The sequence below is a fragment of the Serinus canaria genome, chromosome 4 (assembly GCF_022539315.1).
Source record: "Serinus canaria isolate serCan28SL12 chromosome 4, serCan2020, whole genome shotgun sequence".
NCBI classification, from domain to species: domain Eukaryota; kingdom Metazoa; phylum Chordata; class Aves; order Passeriformes; family Fringillidae; genus Serinus; species Serinus canaria.
The window spans coordinates 68,520,505-68,546,344 of NC_066317.1; the positions used below are offsets into that span (position 1 = coordinate 68,520,505).

The 25,840-nt window shown below is 48.8% G+C and overlaps 2 protein-coding genes across 2 annotated transcripts in view; one reads left to right on the forward strand and one right to left on the reverse strand.

Annotated features, from left to right (window-relative positions):
* The window catches only part of SMOX (spermine oxidase), a 62,871-nt gene extending 62,298 nt beyond the window's left edge, over positions 1 to 573 (reverse strand). The window contains exon 1 of the mRNA XM_050974185.1: positions 555 to 573. The gene's annotated coding sequence lies outside the window, so the exon portion shown is untranslated. The remainder of the gene's footprint in view (positions 1 to 554) is intronic.
* PTPRA (protein tyrosine phosphatase receptor type A) overlaps positions 1 to 25,840 on the forward strand; it is a 520,615-nt gene that overhangs the window by 271,765 nt on the left and 223,010 nt on the right. The gene's annotated exons all lie outside the window — the stretch shown is intronic.

Here is a 25,840-nt window from a genome sequence, read left to right on the forward strand (position 1 = left end):
AACAGAAAAAAGTTGTCTCGAATAAAATAACCACAGTCTTACGCAACTTAACTCTTCAGAGCTGAGAATGCCTGATGGGTGAAGCAAGCAGCTTATGCCCAATTTTATTCCTAAATATGAAGGACATTTCACATCTTTTTGCAATTGTACCTGTACACCTGCTGCCAACGCATTGTACAAACCACAGAGCAGACCCAAAGTGGCAAAAGACTTAATTCCTATACTATTTTTTCCTTTTCCTATCCAGATAATAAAATGTCACAACTAAATCCCAGCCTGGAGACCAGAAGACCAGAGCCCACCACAATCCTACCCAAACACCATCAGGATTTGTTATCTCCCAGCATTTGTTATCTGCCACTCAGACACATCAGTGTCTGTGCAGTTCCACGAGGCACTGGGATATACAGAAGAAAAAAATCTGTTAAAAATATCAAAACCAGGCATAGCTTTAAACTTTTTTCAGCTCAAAGACCCCTAAAAGCCAGCAGAGAATCAACTCCCACTTGAGCATAGCTCAACCTACAGCCCATGCTCCTGCTCATCTTTGTTACCTTGCGCTGAATCCTGCTGCTGGTGGAGGTGGCTCAGAGCAGGTCCCTTTAAATCCTTTGTTGTGTTTGCACAAGTGGAAAACAGCTCCTATTAAAAAAAAAAAAAAAAAGTCCCCTACGTGTGCCAAGCCGTGTGTAGAGATTATGAATCACTAAATGGCAGCCACGTGTCAGCAAAAGTAGCAGGAAGTGTCTTGCCTTTGACCTTTATTTATTGTAGCAAGAGCACTTCGTAGCATATAGTTATAGAGATCTAATCATCCCTGCTAGCCAAGAAAAATCACATCTGCTGCCTGCATGGTAAGTTTTGGCTATTAAAATTAAATTAAAAGAAGAATATTTAGCTGATCTGGCTAATAGTTTTCAGTCGGGAGAGTCTCGGAGAGAGGCCTTTCAGTTGTTGCTCTTGTGTGTTTGGAAGGCAGAGGGTTCCTCTGGAGATTCCCTGGGCTTGTAAGGGAATGGAGGGATTTGAAGTCAGGGTGACCCTGGTGGCCTTTGGCCCACCCCTCCCATTCCAATGCACATCCTTGTTCCACAGAGCTGGGCTGTGAGGTTGGGAAGCAGGGACGTGCTGACCCCTCTCCTTGTTGCACTCAGGGAATTTGATAAATGCCCTTATTTTTAACTAAATCCCACACATCAGAGAGCATTGCTAAATTCAGACAAAGCACCTCTGGGCTCCAGTCCAGGGGAGAACCTGGAGATCTTCCTGAATTATGCTGCTTTGTAAGGGCTGTGCCTGGCTCTTCCTCAGGTGCAAAAGAGAATTTTGACACCTTTCCACATTAAGGGTGACCAGGGTGCTTTTCCCACAGGAGAGGGGAGTGCAGTGGGGTCCTGAAGCATAAAGACTCATCCCTTAGGATCCCCAGACCTTTCTGCAGTCCTGTCACTGAGGTAACTCACCAAAGAGATCACAGAATCATATATTCTTAGAATCAAAGAATGTTTTAAGTTGGAAGGAACCTTAAAGGCCACCAAGTTCCAGCCCCCTGCCATGGGCAGGGACATCTTCCACTATCCCAGGTGGCTCCAAGCTCTGTCCAGCCTGGTTTTGGACACTTCTAGGGATGGGGCAGACACAATAATCCATAATAATGCCATCTATCCATAATCCTGCTATCCATCACCTTGTGCTGACTCTCCTGTGCCCACCCCACTCTGCACTTGGAAATTCAAACCTGCCAGGAGAAAAGAGCACCAGTCTCTGCTTCTCCATGGCATTTCTCTGCTTTCCAGTGGGATCCTCTCCATGAACCCCCCAGAGACCAGGGTCCCTCACCTGGATTTTTTTTTTAATTAAAACTCTTCTGATGACATAGAGGTCTTTATTCTGCTTTTTACATAGGTCAGGGGTGCAAGAGCAGCCTGTGACTTTCCTTCCTTCTTTGGGGTCTCCCTGCTTGGGCAAACCAAGCAAGAAACTGAGTTTTTGGTGGTCAAGGTCAGCTGGTGGCCACTCCAAGAGGTGGCACGTAGCAGCAGGATCAGGCCTTTCATCAAACTGTTCTCCATGGATTCCCACTGTCCCCCTCAAATTCCTTTTGTGGCTCTTTCCTACACTTCTGCTTTTTCTGGTTCAATACTGATTTCATCCCCGTGTTCCATCCACCCCATCCAAGGGCTTCAGCTGTGACCCCACACCCCACAGCCACATTCTTGGAAAGGGTGCACACACCCTGATGGTGGGGTGGCTGCAGCAACCACCCTTGACATCATCACCTTCCCCACGTCTACCACTGTCACACAGGAGGTTGTGAAAGCCTCCTTGGCACCACAGCTGCATATTTGGGTGGCTGGGGAGGAGACTCCTATGTCACCGTGATATTTTCTGAAAAATCCCTTCACCAGAATTTCTTCTCCTGGGAAGATGAGAAGCCTCAGCTTCTCCTGTGTTTGCTGCTCTGGAATGTGGTATAGAAATTGTTTATCCAAACATGTGAATTGTTTTTACCTAATGACTGATCACCATCAGCTGTGTCGGACTCTGAAGAGTCAGTCATGAGTTTTATTCTTCTTTCTTGTTAAGCCTTCTATCTGTATCCTTCTCTTTCTTTAGTATAGCTTTAGTATAATATTCTTTAATATCATAAAATATAATATCATAAAATTATAAATCAACCTTCTGAGAACATGGAGTCAAATTCTCATCTCTCCTAGAGACCTCACAAACACCACACTCCTGTTCCAAACCAGGAGTGCAAGGAGATGTTGTGTCTCCAGAAGAGCAGGGTCAGAGGGTGGCTTGGCAGCACCTGGATTTCTCCAAGGATCCACCTGTCTGGCAGCATGGAGTTTGCTGCTCCATAACAGAGTCCCTCATTCCTGCAGGATGCAGGTGGGACAAGAGATGGTTGTTCAGCCCAAACTCTCCCAGCAGAGTGGACTCCATCCTCAAATGACATCCCTGTGGGATGTGATTCCTGGAGGTTATTCCAGCCATCCTGTGTAGGTGTGGACAACTCATGACTCTTGCTTTTGGTGGTGGCTGTGGCCACTTTACAATCAGGGCAGGGTCTGGATGCCAGAGCTCACAGGTTTTATCAGATGCCAGAAAACATCTCATTTCTGTCTTGATGCATTTTGTCCACCTGAGATGTTTCTAGGACAAGGGACATGGCCAGCTCACACCTTGTCATCAGGAGTGTCCAAATCCTCATCACCCTCCCTAAACCCCACCCTTGCAGTTGCTCAATAAGTGGAGAAACCAAGATTTTATCAAGTCACATACACACCAAAATCAATTGAATTCTCCAGCCTTCAGCTAAAGGCCTAACTTATGACTTCCAAACCCCTGAAGCCTCCCTGCAATCCCTTGAGGAGCACATGAATTTTACAGCAGGAATGTTTGTTGTCTCCACATTGTAGGCTTCTGGACAGCCAAGTCAAAAGTGCTACATTAACATGAAAAATTAACTTCTTCTTTTATAAAGCAGCTGAATCTCAGAGGCTTTTAGAGGCTAATGAAGGATCTGAGAGCCGCTCCATGGGCTCTGCTCTGCAGAGCAACATCCAGAGGGAAAAGCAAGGGAACTCAGCCTGACTTTGGGCTGGGGAGAGCTGCTACAAACCCCATACAGAAGGCAAAAGGGAGATAACCCTGCAAATTCTTTTTTCTAGGCATGTGCACCTTCCTTGGCCCCTTCAATCTCACCCTGCAAGGACAAAAAAGAGGAGTGGAGAGAGAACAGTAGCTCAACATGAACAATAGTTCAACATTCAACAAAGCTGACAATGCCTAATGATTCCATGTGGATTTGTGCCTTGTGATCCCACTCTGGTACAAGTCAACCACCAGCTTATACTTGTGGCTCCTGCCATGAAATCTGGTGGAAGTTGGTCAAATGCTTCAAGGGAAGGTAAAGAACAAAGGTCAGAGATGAAGCCAGGCCTCTTCCATACTTGTGCAAAGTGTGCTCCCAAATGTTTCCTTAGGAGACCAAGATAAAGCCGTGTTCCTGGCAGAAATCCATGGAAACAAACTCAGTGGGGACAGGGGAGCCAGGGCAGAGAGCCAGAGCCTTTATCCAAGAGTGACAGGTTATTCAGGTCTGGGATGAGGTTACACCCAAGGGATGGGATGGACAGCACAATGCTGTCACGTTTCCTAACACCACACAGAGCCAGTCAGGATGCTTGGGAATTTTCCAGGCAAACTTTTTTTTTTTTTTCCATCAGAATGTCAGATTTGTGGAATGCTGGACATTTCACAGAAAACACATTGCGTTTGTTGAACTTCTGATACAGCACAGCCAGGGACATGTTACCACTGGACAGGACAAATTTCCATCAGGAAGCTGACTGCCATTTCATGGGATGGTGTGAGGAGCTCCCCACAAACCAATTCCTCCATACTCCCAGGGAGCCAGGCTTGTTGATTTGCAGTCAAGATCCCAGGCTGATGACTTGAGGAGCTCAAGACTTCTCCACAAGTCTCTCCTGCAGCTCCTGGTCAAATAATGAGATCACCTTGGCAGTTCATGGCCCTAGAGCCATGAACAAATTCATCCCAACTCACATTATCCCTAAGCTGTTGGACTGTGCTGTAGGGAGCTTCACTGCCCCATCAGTCAGGTAACCCACTGACCAAAGCAGACCTAAATCCATTTGCACTGGCTGAAGTCATTGCTCCTTCTTTTACCCTTACAAATCCCTGCCCTGCCCCTATTCCCACTGCTCCCATCACAAGGCAGCACACAGAAACCCCCAAACCAATCAGGCCAGGCCAGTCTATTACCCTGGTCCAGCCTCTCTTTGCAAGCAAGGTCCTTAGAGCCCCCTGTCCATATGTCCAGTCACATTTCCTGCCTGTAGCTACTTTCTCCAGGGCTGACACCTTCCCATTTCACTGTGTAAAACAAGGCCATGGACTTTTTCCACTACAAAAGGTCAAGCAGGTCCTTCACACCTATTGACCCAGCTACAAATGATCTCATTAACCAGAACTATGGTCACACTGCCAGAGTCACCCTCCCCAGGAAGCAGTTCCTGGTTGAATGCTGTGGGCTCTTGTCTATTCTTGCCTGGAGTAGATTAACCATGTCCACTCTGAACTGGGATTACTGCATGCCTCTTCTGGTTCTCCTGCTCATTTTGGGTACAAAATGAAATTGTTGTTATTCCTTCAGCTCAAAGACCTTGTGAGGGCTGTCCTCAACCCCCCCAAGAGTGGTGTCCAGGGTATGTGTAGAGTGCCCTTGGAAAAAACCTTGGGCATATGGGCATGGCAGATGGTGCAGGAATGCTGGGGTGGTGCTGGAGAGCCCTGGAGGTTGGCAAGAGCCTTCAACTCAAATGCTTTAAGCCAAGATGCCCTAAGGAGGAAGGAAGGGAATGAAGCCACAGGCTGTGTGCAGCCTCCAGGCACAGGTTCCTCAGCCCAGCGTGAGCCCAGAGCTGACAAGCGTGTGCCAGGACATGTCCCCATGGTCAGGGATTGTGTCAGTGCCCATTACAAACTGCAGCTCACAGCTGTCACCACTCTCAGTGGGTTGCTGGTCTCAATCCAGGGATTGGTTCCCTGCCCCAGGACAGATCCAGTAGCTACATCCACTGCTGGGGACTCAGCCCCCACCCAGCCTGGCTGTCCCAGAGGTCCTGGCAATGCCCATGTGAGGCACAGATGTGTTCTGCAGGGCACCTACACTCCTTTCCTTGTGCTGTCACCATGTGGATCATCACCACAGGATCATTTAGGTTGGAAAAACCCTTTAAGGTCGTCGACTCCAACTCTTAACCCAGCACTGCCAGGGCCAGCACTAGCCCATGTCCCACAGGCCTCACCTACATGTTTTTGAACAGTCCCAGCAACTCTACCACTTTCCTGGGAAGCCTGTTTCAATGACTGACCACTCTTGCAGTGAAGAAATTTTCACTGGGATCCAGAGAGATTTGCCCTTCTGGAAGCCAAATCTTTCCCTCCCACTGTTGCCTCCCTACCCAAATCACACATTCACCTTCTCTTCAAGCTGGCAAGCCTGTGTTACTCAAGGTCAGGCTGTTTAAACCCCAGCTGCAGCTTTGGTCTTGCTGTTTTGTCGAGGAGACAGTTTCAGCATGTACAGCACTTCCTCTTCTGGGACATTTGAGGACTGAGGCTGTGACCTTTGGCTGCTGTTTGGGTTCAGCAGCAGAGGCAGCAATCCCAGGAGTGAGTGGGTTGAAAGAGAAAAGTCCTCTTCCTCCCCCTCCATCTCCTTAGGGACAAACTCAGACCAAAGCAAGCAGCCAGCCAGAGGTGGGACACACACTTGGGACACTGCAGAGACCTTCTCTACACACACCACAGCTGGAGCAGGGAATTGATTCATCAGCATCTCGAGCACAGGAGCAAATCTCAGCCCATCCTCTGAGCCTGGGCAACATTTAGATTCCATTCCTGACTTTTGTATGGCCCCATCCCTGGAAGTGTTCAAAGCCAGGTTGGATGAAGCTTGGAGCAACCTGCTCCAGCAGAAGGTGTCCCTGCCCATGGTGAGGGGTGAAACTGGATTGTCTTTAAGGTCCTTTCAACCCAAACCATTTTAGGATCAAACTAAGGGAAATTAATCCTGATGAAAAGTCTTTGCATGTAAATATTAAATAGTACTTTTTTACAAAGTACCTTTTTTACTCAAGCTTTTATGTGTATTCATCTGTAGCTGAAGCCTTTCTGCTGCCTTATAGGAGTTATTCAATTTACATCACAGTAGGGTAATCCCAAAGGAAAAGGCTGGGGAGGTTGGGAGCCCTGGTTTTGGGGTGACTTTGGTTAAATCAGTAGCTGAGGAGGCTGAATGCTCCCCAGGAAGAACCAGGATGCACAACCTGACAGACTCAACCCTCTCCTAAGGCAGAGCCCAGCACAGACAAGGGAGCAGGCACATAATGTGGGGCTGTCTCCAGGAGGATTTTCCTGGCAGGTATCATGGAGATTATGTCCCTGTGCCCAGAAACATTTACAAAGCTGCTGATGAAAATGGAAGTGACTGCAGAAGGTCAAATGGTACCATCTGCCTTGGCAGGGCCTGGCAGGACTCGGGGTGCTGCAGTCTGGCTTCTGGCTAAGGTGTGAAAACAAATCCTTCTCTGGGCTTTTGAAAGAAAGCAAGAGGAAATCACCATCTTGAGAGGCATGACCATCCTTCAGTTTCACCTCAGTTCAGCCAAATTTATGAGGAATCAACATTTTCCCAACCCTGTGCACACACACAGACATCTACATCATCCAAAGGGTCTGGGTCTCGCTTAGGCACCAAAGCAGAGCAGATTTGAGCACAGTGTGCAGCAAAGGTCAGAACTACAAACCATGACAGTCTTTGAACCATGATTTCAGAACAATTCAGAGTCCCTCCTGCCCTGCACAAACCTCTCTTGTCAATCTGGTGACTTGGTTTGACCCAAAACTAAAATGTGGCCTCAGAGAGGAAATGGATTTTTTTCAGGCATTCAGCCTAAGATGTCCTGCCTGAGCATGGACTGAGCAGCACACCTACACTGGGGTGGACTCAAGAGATGGTTTAACTTGCTCTAAGAAAATGCATTAAACCAATCTCAGGTGCTTCCTTAGTGACACCTGGCAGAACGTGTTGTACGAACTGAAGGGAAGTCAAGCTCTGATCAGAGTGCAGAATTCTGGGCTCATGAGCCCTCAGTTCATGGTGTCCACATCCTGATAAAGCAGAAAAACCTCCAGAGTGTTTCATCCTGCCAGGTGAAATGGGTCTGGAACACACAGAAACTCACAGTTTTGCACACTGGGTCATCTCTCCTTCTATAAAGGCTTCTGATAGCTCAACTTTAAAAATTACATGCAGTAATAGATTATAAGTAAATACATCATTTCCTGCAGTGTGCAGCTACTCAAAATTTCCATCTGTTATGAAAATGGCCTATGAGCCTCATGTCTCTGAATCCCAATAAGGTCCTTTAGCTCTGAGCAGGCTGATTGCTGGATTTGCAGCTCCCACACCAGCACTGCCACAAAGGTTAATGCTTGGGAAACTTGCAGGCATTTCTGATCTGAGCAGCACAGAGAGGTTTGGGCAGAAATGCTCCCTTTTAGCTCTTGGGAAGGTAAACATGAAGTAGACTGCTGAATCAAAATTATTTTTTGTCAGCCTAAGGGACAGAAGGACCTGAATCTGGGGTGTCTCAGTGGAATAGTTGGGATGTAAGAAATGCCACCTTCAGCTCTGCACAGTTGTGGCTTCACTGATGATTCCCAGAGGCATCAGAGAGATTCAGGCTTCCAATCAATGCAATGATGAGCATCAAGTGTTGTAAAAAAACTCTTCCTGCCCTCCAAATTTCAGCCTGTATTTTGTGCCTTCACCTCCATCCTTCAGACCCTCCAGATGCAAATCTGCAAGGCTGTCACAGGATAACTAAATCTGTGCTCCAACCTGGGGGCAAAGTCACCTCTCACATTTGGCTCTGAACAGGGCAGGGAGTTGTCTGCAAGATGCACATTTTGGCTTGTTCCAGGCTCGCTGGAAGTGCCCTCCTTGGCCCTGTGGAGGGAAGCCAGATGGGGAAGCTGATGTGAACTTGCAGCTGCAGCAAGGGCTGAGAATCGGAGCTGTCAAAAGAGCCAGTGCTGGCATCGTGACTTCCCCTTTGCCTTGTGATCCGTGGGAAATGGGAGCACCAGGCTCTACGTGGGGAAACTCAGCAGCCTGGAGCTTCCCAGGCACAGGACCCTCTTTCTTTGCTCAAAAGGTCACCCCCTGGGAATGTGCTGTGTCTCTAAATGTCACCAAGCCAAGCTGCGCTAGCAAGGGCTGCAGACAGACCCAGCACAGGGCAGGGCCCAGCGTGCTTTGGTCACCTCCTGGAATTGGGGTGGTGATTTCCATCCCTGCTGATACCCCTGTATTCACCTTGAGAGGCCAGTATTACAAGGAAATTAAAGCCTGCCTCAAGCCCCTGTTCTTCTTGAAGAATGCACAGGTGCTGTCTCAAGGCACGTGGAGCCAGAGGTCACAAAACCAGCACCCCTGATGATGGCATTGTGCAAACACCAACATGCCTGGAGTCTGAGGCTTCCCAGCACGGAGTCTTTGCAGAAAAACCTGCCAAAAATGTTGCTGCTTCCTCGTTCCCCACCCATAAAATCACCACATGGATGGTGTTGATGTTTAGACATTTTTTGGGTGGATTGACTCCCATAATTGCATCTCTGTATGGTCAGTAAACAGAGAGGAGATGGCAGGGATAAAAATGGGGATGGGCATTGGGAATGGGGAGCATATTTGTGTTTTAATAGTACTGAGGAATGTTATTCAAACCCAAAACACAGCACTGCACCAGCTATTAAGGAGGAAATTAGCTCTATCCCAAATGAAAGCAAGGCATGAGGCACTCAGGCTAAGCAGACACAAGGGCAGGGAAGTGCCTTCAGCTCCCAGAGGTGCTGCATGATCTGATCAATGCTGCTGGTCCACACAAGGCTGAAACAAAAGGCAGCAAAGGCCTCTCTGATGTGCCTTGGCTAGAAAACTGTTGTTTGTTCAAAACAGCAAATGGAGAAATATGTAGAATAAGCAAAGTTTAGACCAAGCCTTGCTTAGAGATTACTTGAGATTACTCCTATGAATTAGGATCAGGAAAATGATGGAATGTTCCTCCAAGCCACCCTTGCTGCAGGTGACCAAACTCCAGCAGAGGTGCATTACACTGGGATGGCTCCCACTGAAGCCAGGGTCCCACTGTGAAGGATCCACAGCTGCTCTGCAAGATGCAGCTTAAACAAGCACCTTGACTTGGTATCAGGATGTTTGGAGAGCACGGGGAGCATGGAATGTTAAGGACAAAAAGAGTTTCCAAGCCATTTTGTGATCCCTGTGGACATGACAGAAACCCCTACCTGTGAAAAACCTCTGGGTTGTGATTCATATTAGCATTATATCCATGAGAAGACAGGAAAAACTCCCACAGCAACCTACCAAAATTCCTGCAGCATCCTCACAAGTCCTGGGACCTAAAAAATAAATGGGGAGCCCTAATCTACAACCAGGCAAGCACAAAAATGGGGACCTGCAGAACAGCCATCAAGTTCCATTCACCCCAGTAACTTCTCTTTGGCCACGGCCAGAAATAGAGAAATCTAGAGAAGAGTGTCACAGTACAGCAACTAATCCAAGATAACTCCCCAAAATATCCAGTCAGCTTCTAATTGGTAGGTTCCTGTGCCATAGAGATCAACTTCATATTTAATTACCCACAATGATTTTTTTTTCCTTCCATCAATTTATCTCGTTGCTCTATGAACCCCCATCGATTTTCAACATCCACAACATCCTGTTGCAAGGAGTTCCACAGCTTAATTACACACTGGGGGAAGAGCCACCTCCTCTTGTTTGTTTTGGATTTACAATTTCTGGTTTCATCTGATGCCCTGTAATTCTTGCAGAGATAGAGACAGGGAACATTTTCTTCCTGTCCACCCTTCCCACACCACCCAGTGATTTATAGTCCTCTGTCACAACCCTTCTGATCCATCTCCTTCCCAGCCTGATGAGCTTTGAGCATCTTGGTGTCCGGGGCCTTTTCCAGGTTCATTTTGTGTTCTCCTACCTTTTGAGTCCTGGGAACAATTTTCCAGTTGCTCCCTCAAAGGGAGCATGAAAACTTGAACTCTTTTTCCATGAGGGTCTGCCTCTCCTATGCAGGCTCAAAACAAAGGGGTTGGCCAACATGGGAGCATGGAATTATAGAATCATGGAATGGTTTGTGTTGGAAGGGACCTTAAAAAAGATCCAGTTCCACCCCCTGAAATGAACAGGGACACCTTCCACTGTCCCAGGTTGCTCCAAGCCCTTGGACACTTCCAGGGATGGGGCAGCCACAGCCTCTCTGGGAAGCCCATGCAGGGCCTCACCACCCACACAGGGAGCAATTTTTTCCTAATATCTGATGTAAATCAGTTTAAAACCTCTCCCCCTTTCCCATCAGGATCTACTGTATTAAAAGTCCCTCTCCCTCTTGTACATAATCACCCTTTAGGCACTGGAAGGTGCTGGAAGGTCTCCATGGAGCTTTCTCTTCTCCAGGCTGAGCAACCCCAGCTCTCCCAGTCTGGAACATGGAAGCCCATCAGGCCAAAGCAGCTCTACCAGCTCTGGTGACACATTGCTTCCTGCTCCCCTCAGGACTTTGGAGTCAGCACACAGTGTTAGCAAATGGTCTTGGAAAGCTGCATTTCCCAAAGCCTCTCCAGCCCCCACTCTGCCGGGGAAGCGACGTCTCCACGGCACAGAGCAGGACAGGGCAGATCCCACACGTTTCACTGGGCAAACACTCCTGTCTGCCTGATGTTTGCAAAGCCAGCAGGGACAGGAGCCAGCCCTGGAGGGACAGGAACCAGCTCTAGAGGAAGAGGAATCAACTCTAGAGGGACAGGAGCCAGCCCTGGAGGGATGAGAACCAGCCCTGGAGGGAAAGGAGCCAGCTCTAGAGGGAGAGGAGACAGCCCTGGAGGGACAGAACCAATCCTGGAGGGACAAGAACCAGTTCTAGAGGGAGAGGAATCAGCTCTAGAGGGACAGAATCAGACCTGGAGGGACAGGAACCAGTTCTAGAGGGAGAGGAATCAGCTCTAGAGGGACAGGAACCAGCTCTGAAGGAACAGGAACCAGCCCTTGAGGGACAAGAACCAGCTCTAGAGGGACAGGAATCAGCCCTGGAGGGATAGCACCAGCTCTGGAGGGACAGAACCAGCCCTGGAGGGACAGAACCAGCTCTGGAAGGACAGGCTGGTTTTACATGGACACACCAGAACCTTTAACAGCCAAGGCAGGAGGCACCTTGATCTCAATCCACAGCCTGGGAAGTGTAAGAGAGCTTGTGGAGTACTTTCTGCCCCAATCACAGAAATCACAAACTTGCAGAGCTGGTGTGAGATCATTTCATCCCTCTCCCTACTTCTCTGTTAAAACCAGAGTATCTAGAGAGTGTTTCAGTGCTGCAGGGAGTTCAGGGGTGCACAAACACAACCAGCCCTTTCCATGAATGCAGAAAAGCCTTTAAGAGGCTCAAACTGAGCTACAAAACCAGCAGCAGATCCTGTGTGGGACCAGCTGGTGCTGGCTGGCAATAGCATCCTGCCTGCCATGCCCACATCCTCCTGTCTCCTCGCACCTTTGTGTCCTTTTGGGCAGCATCCCACACCTCTGCCTGGCAGGAGCTGGACTTTGTTGATCCTTGTGGGTCCCTTGCAACATGGAATATTCTATGATTCTCTATGATTTGCCTGCCTGAGACACCCCAGGAAACAAAACTTATTGCTGTTGATATCACAGCTCCACCAAAAGAGATGTTTGGATTAAATTCACTTTGTCATTCCAGGCTCAATCAAATTCCTGTTCAAAACCCCACATGTCCACAACTCAACTACATATGGTCAGAGACCATCAGCAGACACCAATGTGAATAAAATCAATTCTAAAGAAGTAAAAGAGACAATGCTGGGTCTTCCCAGACCTTCCATTTTGTTGCCAGCTCCCAGTGTTGTAGTGCTTTAAGAAGATACTTAAGGAGAATAAGGATGGTTAAAATAAATTCTCCCCACCTGGGCTGCAAGAAGGCTGCAGACAGCATGGGCTGAACAGAAATTGGGATCAGCCATTCCATAGGGAAAGGAGAATCCCCAGAGAATCCCTGTAGTGAGGAAGGTTCCAGATGCAGAGGGGTGGGATGGACACAGCACAGCAAACACCGTCAGGGTTTGGACACAGCAGGATTTCAGGGGCTGGGATAAGACCTGTGTAAGCAGGAGGGGACAAATTCACTGTGTCAGCAGCCCCAGTGGTGTCCTCAGGCTTCAAGAAAGCACAGGAGGAACAAATTAACTATGCTGGGCACAACCCAAAATCCATGAGGTCGTGTCAGACACAGGCCAAGGCTTTAGTGAAGACATGAGCTGGGTCTTGGCATGGTGTGTGCACAGAAGTGGCAACCAGGGAGGAAATCAGAGCTGAGGGAGAGTTGTTTCAGATGGGAAAGATTAAAATGTGTTTGGGCTGAGAGGAGCAGAACCAGAAGCCAGTGGAAGGGTTAGCAAAAAGAGAGCCAAAGCAAGAGGGAGCATCAAGTGACAGAGTGAGGAGGATGGTGGGGACAGCTCTGAGGCAGGAAAGGGCTGTTGGAGGGAAAGGAAGAAATGTGCTCATTTGCCAAAGTCTCCTTGGAACAGAGAGCTCCTGTTGAGAGCCAAAACAGGGGGAGGATGAAGGAGGAAATCAGCTCCATCACGAGATATCCCACAGCAGGAGAGCAGAGGAGGGGAAGTGGAGGCTGGAAGGTGGCCAGGCCTGGTGGGATGGCCTGGGGGACCTGCAGGGAGCCAGGCACTGAGGACAGAAGTTATTCTGTCCCTTTTCAGCAATGGCCTTAGCCTATGGCCACCTCCAGCCACAGGACAATGTCCTTCAGGTCATGCAATGTGCTCACAGGCAGCAGTACAAGTCCCACCCAGAGACCTGCAATAACTGAGGGGTGGAGGCTCCTTACATTCCCTGACAGCATCGTGGCTGTCAAGCTGTAACCCAGAAGGCAGAGTTTGTATTGGCCTGGGTGTGAAGTCAGGTTGTGATGCAAAATTTGGGCTTAGAAAAATGGCATTTCAGCTCTGAGCTGGTGGAAATGTCACCGTGGTGCCCCTGACTTGGGAAATTCAGGAGACTCATGGCCCTGCCTAGACAACCACCCAAGTCTCACACCTTTCCTCTTCTTCCTTCCTGGGCATCCAGACACCTCTTCACCTCCTCTGACACATGATAAGAAAAGCACTGGCCTGTCCATCAGCCATCAGGATGTACAAAGCCTCTCTCAGATCACAAATGTGGAACCTGGGCAGGTCACACACACAAAGCCAGAAGCCAGCTCATCCTCATGGGGTTCCCAATGCATGGAGCTGCCCCAGGAAGTCACTGTCCCCAAGGGCAGTGCTGTCTATGGCATGGCCACCCTCTAGTGGCCACTACTCCTTCCCAGAGATACCTCCTACGTGGACATCCATGGCTTATTCCTCCGTGGTAAGGGGCTGACTCAGGAGCACAAGGAAACCTTTGTGGAAAATCTTGCTCCCTCCTGCCAACCAATTGCAGCAGCTCAGTGCAAGAGTTCACTAACTGTGTGTTCAAAATGCAGGGAAAAAATACAAAAATTAAGGTTCCCACAGTGATCCCTTGAGTTTGTCCTGATTTGTGGTCCAGCAGAACATTTGTCTTTGTCAGCACATGGCACCAGCACCACAAAGAGACCAGGCAGAGATCAAATGCTTTCAGTAGGGAAAAAACCCACAAGATTTGTTTGGGTGCACTTTCTTTTCTGATACTGTGGTGTTTTTTACATGGAATATTCTGATCCTCAAACGTTTCTGTGGAATCTATCTGTGGATTTGTGACATCTATCTGTTGAGTTCCCCATGCCTGGAAGTGTTCAGGGCCAGGTTGGACAGGGCTTGGAGCAACCTCTTCTAGGGGAAGGTGATGGTCTTTAAGGTCCTTTCCAGCCCAAACCATTCCATGGTTTTTGCCTGTTCTCGTGGAGAACTCCATATTGATCAACCCATCCACACTTGTACAGCCACCTGTCAAATTAGGAGGGCATGAACACCCTGGGGAGAGTTTGCTGGGCTGGAAGGCACAATGCAGCTCCTCAGGGATGAGCTCTCATGTCCTGCACTCCCTCAGGATGTTCTGTATTCTATAGTATAGTATAGTATAATGTTCTTAACATAATATAGTATTATAAAGTAATAAATCAGCCTTCTGAAAACATGGAGTCAAATTCATCATTCCTGCCTGCGTCGAGACACTCCCAAAAAATACAACAGTCCATGAAGGGTCATGGATGGTAACACCAGAGCTCAATCCCATGAGGAGGACAGGCTGGCACTGCCCATGGCAGGGGGTCACTCAGGACTGTCAGCATGGACTGGACACCCTGCATTCTCCATGGTGCTGTAACTGGGACCAGCACAACCACAGCTCATCTGGGCCCTGCCCTCCCTCTCCCAACAGGGACACAGGGACAGGTTTGTGTCGCCACATCTCTCTTCCCAGAGAAAAGCAAGGCACAATTCTTCCCGAGAATATTTCTGAGTTTCACATTCTCTGAACCTCAGAGAAAGGAAAAACAATTCTTATCACTTGCTGTGCCTGTGTTTGTGCCAAAGTAGAATGCAATGTGGAGATTGTTTACCCAAAGTGATGGGGTTTTGTTTCCTTGGCCTATCAGGGCCAGGTGTGTGTGTGTGTTGGGACTGTGGGCTGACAGTCAATGAGATTCTGTGCAGTGGACTGCAGTTGAGTGCTTGGCAGGTTCAGTTTAGATGTAATGTATCATAGTGTACTATAATATAGAATAATATAGTATAATAAAGTAATAAATTAACCTTCTGATAAGATGGAATCAGATGTATCATTCTCTCCCCTCGTCAGGGCATTCCCTGCAGATACTGTAGGTTTGTCCCCAAGCTGACATGAGCTGTTTGTGTCTTCCATCCCCCTACCAGGTGTTTTCTGCTGCTCTCCCCTGCTCAGATCCCTTTTCCTCCCCACAGGGCTGAGCTGATAAAGCTGATTTGGAATCACTTATTGCTTAGCAACGTTTATTATCCTTATTATCCCTGACAAGTTTAGTCCGGCTGCCAAAGGGAACCAGAATGAAACAAGCCTCGCCCAACATTTTAAGTGAATTTTCACTTCTTGCTGCCCTCTGTGCATGCAGACATCACAAGGGCACATTGTGCTGCTCATCTTTCCCCTCCATCTCTGTCCAAAGACCTCTACCAGGACAGGTATTGGCATCTCCTGGGATGACAGAGGTTTCCATGGGGATGCATCTTGTGAAGGAGCTGAAGATCACCTACAAGGCAATGGCAGTAGGGATGTGTCACCTGCACTATGACAGGTAGGGACAGCCTCTTGAGGTGTGTCAGCAGCCCCATGAAATGCTTCCTCTCTTTCAGAGCTTGGAGTGGGCAAAGTCCTTTGGAGTCAGCAGGAACGGGGTTCAGTTCACAGGTGAAAACCTCACCACCTGGAACCTAGAGGCAGGCACTCAGCTACCTAAATATCAGCATCCATTTCCACTCATTGAGCTTTGACCCAAGAGATGCCAAATTCTGGGATCCAGGATGGGATCTGGGATCCAGATTCCCAGATTCTGGGATCCAGGATGCTGATTCAGCAGGTTTCTAAAAATGCCAGCTCTCCTTCCAAAACAATGAGCTTTGCCCACGAAGGAGAGGAACCACGATTGCTCTGTTCTCCAGCAGCTGCAGCAAACAAAGCTGTGCCAGAGCCCGTTCCAGCAAGGAGGCACAGAGGAGAAAACTGCCCCAGAAAATGCAAGGAATTTCCTGGCATGAGCAGCCCTCCTAGCATGATCCAGGCTCACAAGTTGAAAATTCAAACCCCTGTGTTGTTAGGTAAGATGGGATTTAAAATCACATGCAAGCAGCACTAGCACCAGAGCTGTAAGGTGGTGATGCCTGACAAAAGAAGGGATCAAAAGAAAATGCATTTATAGGGCAGGAGGGGCTTTCTGAGGGAATTTCCTTGGGATGAGCCAGGATAATGGAGAAGTGAAGATACCTGGAGCTTGTTTTGTAATACAAAACAGAGCAAAATCCTCAGTGCTGGGAGAAATACCACTGTGGATGCTTCCATCCCTAAATGTCAACACACCTCTGAGAAGATCACAGGTTTCCAGGAAGGCAAAAGGAGTGTTGTAACCCTGTTTCATGACAAAAGGGAAAGCACAGAGACTCCAGGGACAAGCAAGAGGAGGAGCACAGGATGACAACCTGATATTTTCTCCTTTACCCAGCCCTGAGGACAAGCTGTGTCCTCCTTGAGCTAAAAATCAAAGCATCCAGGAAAAGTTTCTGGAGCTGCATCCAGGAGTACCTGAAGGTGGCCACAAAACTGGAGATGGGCCAAAATCTTCTCTTTCTGAGCAAAACAGAAAATGCAGCCAATGCAATGAAATCCCATTTCTTTTTCTGCCATGGCCCCAGATGATCCAGGGGACACCACTCCATAGCTTCATCCCTGGGTGTTCCCAGGCACCTGAAAAACTCACCTGGCTTTGGAACACATCAGCACTAGCACTCAGCATTAGGCTGAGCCTAATTTCAGAGTTTCCTCCACTAGATCAGTTCATGAAATGTGCAGCAGCCCAGGGAGGCAGCAACTGAGGCTGAAAGGAAACTGAGGCACAGCCAAGCTGTGCATCCCAAGGAGAGGATCCCAATGCCATGCCTTCCTCCTAAGAAGCAGATGAAAACAGCACATACAGCAAAGAGTTGAGCTCTGGAGCTGCTCTGGCCAAGCCCCCAGCCCCTGTTTGATGGTTCAGGTGAAAAGTTTCAGAGCTGGAACAGAACAAGGATGGACAGCTTGGCTTCACCTGGCACACTGAGCCAAAGCCCTAACAGCAATGACAGGAGGAAACCAAGCAGCCTCCAGGACATCCTCCCAACCACTTCTCCCCACTCTCCACAGCAAGACACAGGATGAGAATGTTGGGATGTGCCCTGCTTACCCCCCTCTGGAAAATGCTCTGCTGACGTTTCCTGCCCACCTACAGCCAGTGGCCTCAGTGTTTGTGCTCTTGGCACAGCCCAAGGAACCCGGGAGCTGAGGGAACATTCAGAGGGCTCGAATGAGTAGCAGCCCTGTGCTTGGGCTGAATAGCAAAAGGAGCTTGCGTGGGTTCCCTTTTCAAAGCCAGCTGAGAAAAGGTTTTGTTGCAAATCTGAGGCCAGAAGTGCTGAAGAGCCTTGAATACTGGTCTCTGTGCTTGTTTGTGCCTATTGCATTTCACTGTTTGCTCTTTAGCTGCTCAGAGGGCTGAAGCAGCGAGAGCTCTTGCAGAGAGGGTCCTGTTGGTCCTGGCCAGGCCTGTCATTCAGCTTGGAGCCCAAGGAACCCCCTCCAGGACCCAAACACCTTCCCATGCAGTTCATCATCACTGTGGGAATGGCCCCATGATGCAGCTGCTGTTCTGGCCCAGACCTGGTCTTGGCAGGGTGCTGAGAGGGTCCTCTTGCACTCAAGGGTTTTTTCCAGCCCAAACACAGCAAGAGGAAGAGAGTCAGAGCCTGATTGTGGGTGGAGTTGTAACCGCTGGAGATTTTCCCCTTGTCCAGGACCTCTGCCCTCAGAGCATCACGTCATCCCACAGCTTCTGTGTCCTCTTCAATTCCCCCAAGCATCTCAGCTTGGAGGGAAAGAAACACTCCCTCCCAGCTAGCCCTGACCTTAATCTGACACCTCATCAACTCGTCCTTGCACCTACTGCCTTTTCCCACAGATCCCAGCTCTCCAGGCCTGATGGCTCTGCCTCGGAAGGAAGAGACAACACACAGCCTGCAAACACTGCCAGGCCATCAAAACTCATCTCCTTGCTGGACCAGCACCAGGAGAAGCCAGGGAAGGATGCAGTGGCCTGGTGCTGACTCTGCCAGACATCTCCATTGTCTTCTGAGTGCATCCACAGCCACCACTCCATGGCACAAGGCACACACCAAATGGGGACAGCCCTCAGCCATCACAGCCTCCTAAACCTTGAGGTTCAGTGGTGACCTCCTGGCTCTCTTGGAGCTCTCTGGTGACCAGTGAGAGGACCCAAGGAACAGCTGGAGATGTGTCAGGGAAGGGTTAAGGGGATGTTAGGGAAAGGTTCCCCACCCAGAGTGGGGGTGGGCACTGAATAAGCTCCCCAGGGAATGGACACAGCCTCAAACCTGTGAGTTTTGTTAAAAAGAGTTAAAAAGCATTTGAACAACCCTCTCAGGCACAGGGTGGGATTTCTGGGATTTACCTGTGCAGGGCCAGGAGCTGGACTCAATGATCCTTGTGAGTCTCTTCCAGCTCAGGAAATTCCATGATGATTCCAGCCATGGTCCCCATGGAGAGTGTGAGATTTTGGCTGAGCCCCTCTGCTGCCATTCTTGACCATCCTTTCCTCCTTTCAGCCAGAAACCAGCTGGGAGAGCACCTTCATTTCTGCAATAAAGCTCATCAGGGGCTTAAAAACACAGATAATTATTTATTTCAGCTAAGCTACAAAGAAGAGCACCCCAGGAAGGTTTTTGGTGACGCTGATTGATGGTCTCATCTTGATTTACTGAAGGAGAAGCTCAAAGGAAGGGAAGGGTGGAGTGGAAAAGGATAAATATTACTTTATGAGTATTAATATTTAGTAGCCAGAGCCTCAGTCCTTGAATAGTCTTTGAATTTTGATATGAAGTTCTTGAAAGGGCTTGGAGGGATTTTTGTGCCTCATATTCTCATAGGTGCCAATTAATTAGATGAGCCAGCCTGAGGTGAAGCAGGATAACCAAAACCAGTCAGTATGAAGAAAAATAATTATTCATGAATAATTCAGAAGGAACACAGAAACCCTAATTAAGGCCAAACCTCACAGAGGGAAATGTGGATCTAAGGTTTGGGGTTTTTTTTTTTCAACTGAGTTTGAAGTTTGAGTTCAGCTTTAGAGCTGCAAAGACGTGAGTCGTGGCTGCTGGGCATCCTCCCTCAGTGCCACGTGCCTGTGCTGCATGTGCTGTGTTTATCATCCCTCTGGGACTGTCCCTGCACCACAGTGCATCAGATGTCTCCAGGGACATTATCCTTCCTGGAAACCCAGCCTCAGCCAGGCCAGGCTCCAGCAAGGGAACATCCTGGCCCTCGCCCTGCAGTCACCCCAGCTGACATCAGGATAACCCCGTCCCTTTCCAGGGAGTGCATCCTGCTCTGCACATGAGGGAATGTCCCCACTGTGCTCCTGGCTCTGGAATTCTCCCCAGAGAGGGTTTAGTGTCCTGCAGTGCCTGCTGACCTGAGCTCCCTGCACTGCCTCAGTCACACGTCCCCCAGAGCCATAAACCCCCCAGGAAGGACATGGAGGGGGATATTCCTGCCCTGGCACTGAGAGGGGACCTTTCCTGCCCTCACAGCCTTGGCATTTTGTCTCCTGCTAAGCCACATTTGACACCTGCAAGCCCAGGTGTGCCCCCAAGGCATTTCTCTGCAGCACAAGCAGCTCCTTCCCTCGATGCCTCTTGCAGACCACACTTCCAGCTGGAGGCACTGGAGTATTTCCCACCTACCAGAAAAGCTCTTCCCCCCCCTCTCCAGCCAAGGTCTGGTGCTATCTTGAGGGATATTTCTAGCTGGGATGTCTCAAGCTCTCCCAGATCTCTCTGGAGCTCCCTGGTGAAGCACAGATGCTTCAGACACCGTGGATGAACCCCATCAGACTCCCAGACCATCCCTTCCCTGCTGATGCAGGTTTCCTTTCCTCAGGATTCTGAGCATTCACCTTTTTCCAGGGAAAAATGAACTTGGCATCACCATGGAAGGCTCAGCAACCTCCTGGATGAAGCCCAGACTGGGGAAGCCTTCATGGTGACCTGGAGAAGTCCCTTCCCATTCATCCTAAAATGTCAATTTGCAGTGATAACCAGAGTCAAACACCAAAAGAGCCATCGTGACAGTAAGGGGGAGGATGGATGGATGGATGGATGGATGGATGGATGGATGGATGGATGGATGGATGGATGGATGGATGGATGGATGGATGGATGGATGGATGGATGGATGGATGGATGGATGGATGGATGGATGGATGGATGGATGGATGGATGGATGGATGGATGGATGGATGGATGGATGGATGGATGGATGGATGGATGGATGGATGGATGGATGGATGGATGGATGGATGGATGGATGGATGGATGGATGGATGATCCTGCCTCCCTTTCCCCTCTCCATCTTCCTACGCAGAGCCTTAAGAAAAGAGAAGAGGGGAGGAAAGCAGATCTCCACCCCAGGCTCGTGCATTTTCACCCATCAGAAAGCAATTTTCCATGATTACAGAGTTTGCTATTCTGGGCTGCAGCTGGAGGTTTATTAGTTAAGAGCACACCAGTAACTCTGGATTGTGCCTGCATTAGGAGATGCACTCAAAGCTCATCATGCTCTGAATGAGACACTTCAGGAAACATCCACAGCACTTACAGCCTTTGATGGATCTCTGCCTGTGGCACGACTTAATGAGCTTGTAGTGGGAATAAGGAGAGGAGAGGGGGAAGAGGCTGATACAGCTCCCAGCAATTCACACTCATCTTCACCGAGGAGGTTCATGAGATATTGATCTGATCTCAATATTTAAAGTCCAAAAAGGGAGTCAAGTCTGAGCAGGCGAGACGTTCTCCCCGAAAGTGCAGAAATTGTGAAAGGTGTGCGGGAAATACAGAGCAGGCAGGAACTCGTCAGAGATTTCCATCAGCCTCCACAGCCAGGAAAATTCCACAGAACCTCTTTGCCAAACTGCAGGGACCTGGGGGACACCACAGGGCAGGGTGTGACACCACATCAGGGGATGTGACCAAGGGGACGCCCTTCACACAGGGTGTGACACCACATCAGGGGATGTGACCAAGGGGACGCCCTTCACACGTGGCCATGCTGCCCTGAGCATCTCCAGCAGACAAACCCTCCCAGGAGCCCACAGGGAGATGGAGCAGTTCTCATTCCACAGCCACAAGGAATCATGGCAAGCAAAGGCAGGGCAAGGACATATTTAAACCCAAGCCCTAAGGTATCCAAAATCCCTTGGCCAAGTGATCATTCATTTAAGGACTTTAATGGACTGTCAATGATTGTTGTGTTATAAAATTACCAAGATCACTCTGATTTACAGCAGAACCAGGGGACTGATGTTATTTTTTTCCCCCTGCACAAAAAAACATTTTTGTGCAGGGGGAAAAAAATTGTGCAGCCAGCCTTCCACTCCATAATTTAAAGTGAGTATTAAAAAAAAAATTAAAAATCCAAAATGGCAATAGAAATAAAATCAAAACAAACTTCAATGACATTAAATTTTTTGCCAAAATCTGCTTCCTGAGGGAACAATCTGAAAAGATTTTATTTGAAAAGGAGACATCTTAAACGCTTTTTCAAATGAACTAGAAGAAAGCTCACTCTAGAGGAGTTTAGGCAGGACTCTCTGGCAGCAGAGACAAAATCCCACTTTCTGGGACTCTCAGCCAGTCTGGATTGATCCCTGACACAGGCAGGGCTGCTCCAAGGCTGTCCTTTGAGAGGACCCACACAGGATGGGGTGATTTACCCAGCTCAGGCTGTGCACTTCTTATTCTTGTGGAGCTCAGCCCAGCATCTGCCTCCTTCCAGCAGCTCCAGCCCCACCTCCCAGGCCGGTCTGCACGGACATGTTCTGGTCTGAAAGCAAAACAAATGAGAGACTCCAAGTCAGAAATACAATTTATTAGGAAAAGAAAATCAAAATAGATGCAATAATACAAAAGACAAACCACTAACAAAGTCAGAACACAACCTGACACCCTGTGGGTCAGGGTGTTGGTAGCAGCCCGATTGGAATTGACATTTGCAGGCCAGCCAGCTCCTGCCCAGCCCCTGAAGAGCTCTCAGTGAAACAAGAGCACCTTCTGAGCATCAGTTTTCCAGCATCCACTGGCTGACCAGCTCCCTCTGCTGCTGCTGCTGCTTCCAGCCTGACCCAAACTGCCTTTTCAGCAATGGGGGAGCAGTGGGATGGATTTTGGACAGCACAGTCTCTGGGATGGAGTGAGCAGCTGGCTCCCAAGTGACTCACAAAATGCCTGGTGACACCTGAAACATCTGCAGGTGTCCCAGGTCCTGGAGGAGACTCACCACAGCTGGAGGACAGTTGATCCCAGGACATTCCACTACCCATGTGAACAGACTCCAGACCAACTCGAAGATTTTTAGTTTATTTCCCATACTTTGGGGATAGTTTTAGGGGAAAAAAAGTCAGGCTTACCCAAGACCAAACACAAACCTTCATTGCACCACTGAGTGCAGGAAGATCCTCTGGCATCTCCCTCACTGTCTCTGTGTTCACATTCTTCACTGGCACCATTCCCAGATCAGATGAGCAGAAATCCTGGGCAGGGGTATCAAAAGAGCCTTTTCTTGGTTTATTTTGGAGGTGTTGCATTAACCAGTGCACGCTCTGCCTTCAGGCTCAGCTGGAGTGTAAATTTCCATGGCATCTCCTGAACCAAGGCATTTTATCAACCTGGCATTTGCATTCCTGGCCCCTGGAGACTGGGGGATGCCAGACACCTTCTGAGCTGGCAAACAAAGGGATTGGCAGCAGAAAGGTGGGAAAAACGACCTGCTGGCTTATTGTGCATCCCAGGAGGAGCTACCATCATCCTAGTGGTGACAATCCTCCAGCCACTTGTCCCCAAGGAAACCCAAGGCCCCCAGTGTGCTTGGCAGGGTGTGTGACAGCAGGAGGCTGAGGATCAGGGGGGTAACAACCTCCACCTCTGAATCACACATGGGGAAACTGAGGCACAAAGTGGCTGGAATGGATCAGTGGTAAATTAAAATCGTGTCCCCCAGGCTCTGCCATGAGGATGGAGCTGCACAGAGGCACAGCTGGTTCCAGATGTGTTTAACAGGGAGTGAGGTGATGCCAGAAGGGTCCAGCTGTGGCAGGCACAGCCCGGAGGGAAGGCAGGGGGACATGCAGGTTGTCACCCTGTCACCCCTTAATTCTTCCTCAGGGACTGGCAGCAATGCCAGCAGCTTCCTGGCAGCCCTGAGGATGGAGTGGAGGTTCAGGGGAGGTGTCCACCAGCAGGCACAGGGAGGAACCATCACCCAACAGCTGCCAGATGTGCCCATGTTGGGGTCATTTCCCACCCATGGCCAGGTGGGACCTGGTAACCTCAGGCTGTGTGAAGCAGCGACCCAGGGGTGACTGGCAGCAGGGTTTATCCCAGGGTTTTGACAAGGGTGTCCACCCTAAAAAGAAAATAACTGGCATCCTGTTTTAGGGCTGGGCTGTGCCACCACAGACAAGCAGCTCCAGCTGGGACAGGACAGCAAAGCTCTGGGTTTGTAGAGCAGAGCTGTACTCAACACCACCTTGAATCCATCCTCCCAAGACTCTGCATAGCCCTCAACATCTTTTTCCAGCATCTATTATATTTGCTGGGACCCCCATGGCAGGAAGGAATGATGAATCTGACTCCATGTTCTCAGAAAGCCAATTTATTATTTTATGATACTATATTATATTAAAGAATACTAAACTAAACTACACTAAAGAATACTTGAGGGATACTTACAGAAGGCTAAAAAGATAATAATGAAAACTCCTGACTCTCTCCAGAGTTCTGACACAGCCTGGCCCTGAGTGGCCAAAGAGTGAAAACAACTCCCAGCAGAATGCAATGGAACAATCACCTGTGGGTGAACAATCTCCAAACACATTCCACATGAGCACAGCACAGGAGAAGCAAATGAGATAAGAATTGTTTTTTTTTTCTCTGAGGCTTCTCAGCTTCCCAGGAGAAAAATCCTGGGCAAAGGGATTTTTCCAGAGAATGTGAATGCCACAAGCATCTTCTCCTGCCTGCAGACTGTGGCCACTAAGGAAAGGGAGGAAGTAGGACTTGCCCCCTCAGAAAAGGAGGAATGGTTGATCTGGGAGCACAGGAGCTGCTCAGATCTGAGATGCCAGCTCAGGGAAAGAGCTGCAGAGATAGGAGAAGAATGTGTCCACAGCTGCAGGGTGGAAATGTGCCTACAGGAGAGATTCATGATCCTGGACAGGGCAGAAGACCCAGAGGAACAGAGAGGTTTGGAACGGTAAATGAAAAGCAAGTTCTGCTTTTCACAGCAACTACAGAGCCCCTTATCAGGAGCGTGAGGAGGAGCCAATTTTAGGATGCTTCACTTTTCTCTCATAGCCTGAGGGCTGGCAGCTCCTGGAGGCATCTAAAACTGCTGGAGCACAAGTTCATCTTCCACCAGCAGAGCTTGGACCTTGGGTGAGAAAACTCAGCCCCTGCATTTCACACATTGGCATCCCAGCAAACCCTGCCTGGAACGGGAGCAGCTCCTCAGGATTGCTTCTGCGCTGGCTCTGCCTGCTCTTAAGTGGGAGCAATTTGATGATGTCAGTCTAATAGCCCTGGGAATATCTTCAGAGGAGTCATAAATCACTGACAATAAGTTAATCACTTGGGCTAATAGCTAAGGCAAAGAATACATTGTTCTAAAACGGAGAAAAAAAATCCAGATTAAAAAAACAAAACAAAATATTCCTCTTCAGTGCTTTCTGCAGTTGCTGTTGACAGGAAAGTGATCCTAAAAGAGATTTCCTATGGAATTGCTGTCTCACTCCCCATGGAGCAGAGGGAAGATGAAAGCAGCTCTTAAGGTAATTCCAAATTTAAGATCTTAAGTCACGAGGTCATTCAGGAGAAAGACTAAAAGAAGAAGGTAAAAAGGTAAAAAAGAAGCAGGATAAAAATCCTCCTCTATCACATCACAGGGCAGACTTGTGTCAGCTTTCACCTGAGGATGTGAAAATGCTGTAAATGCAGCAGGACGCTGCCCCTGTGCTCCTGGAGCAGCACAGTTACCCCTTTTCCAAAGGAACACAATAGGATGCTTCTTGTCCAAGTGCAGAGCTGGTCAAAAAAATGTCATTGCATCAGCTGTGTCTTCCTCCTTCTTTGAAGTCTGACACGGCTGACAAAGAGGTTGCTGCCTGGAAATGTTTATGAGGGCACTTTTGGGAAATCACCATTTTTCATGATGGAAAAAAGCTGAACCAGGGGATTCCTATGCTGTTCCACCAGCACACAGAATCCTCCCCTGCAATGCAAAATGCACAGACACAGTGCTGGTGTAGAAAGAATCCTCCCCAAAGTTCAGCCAGAAATTCCTTTGAGATATCTCTCCTGGATGAACAAG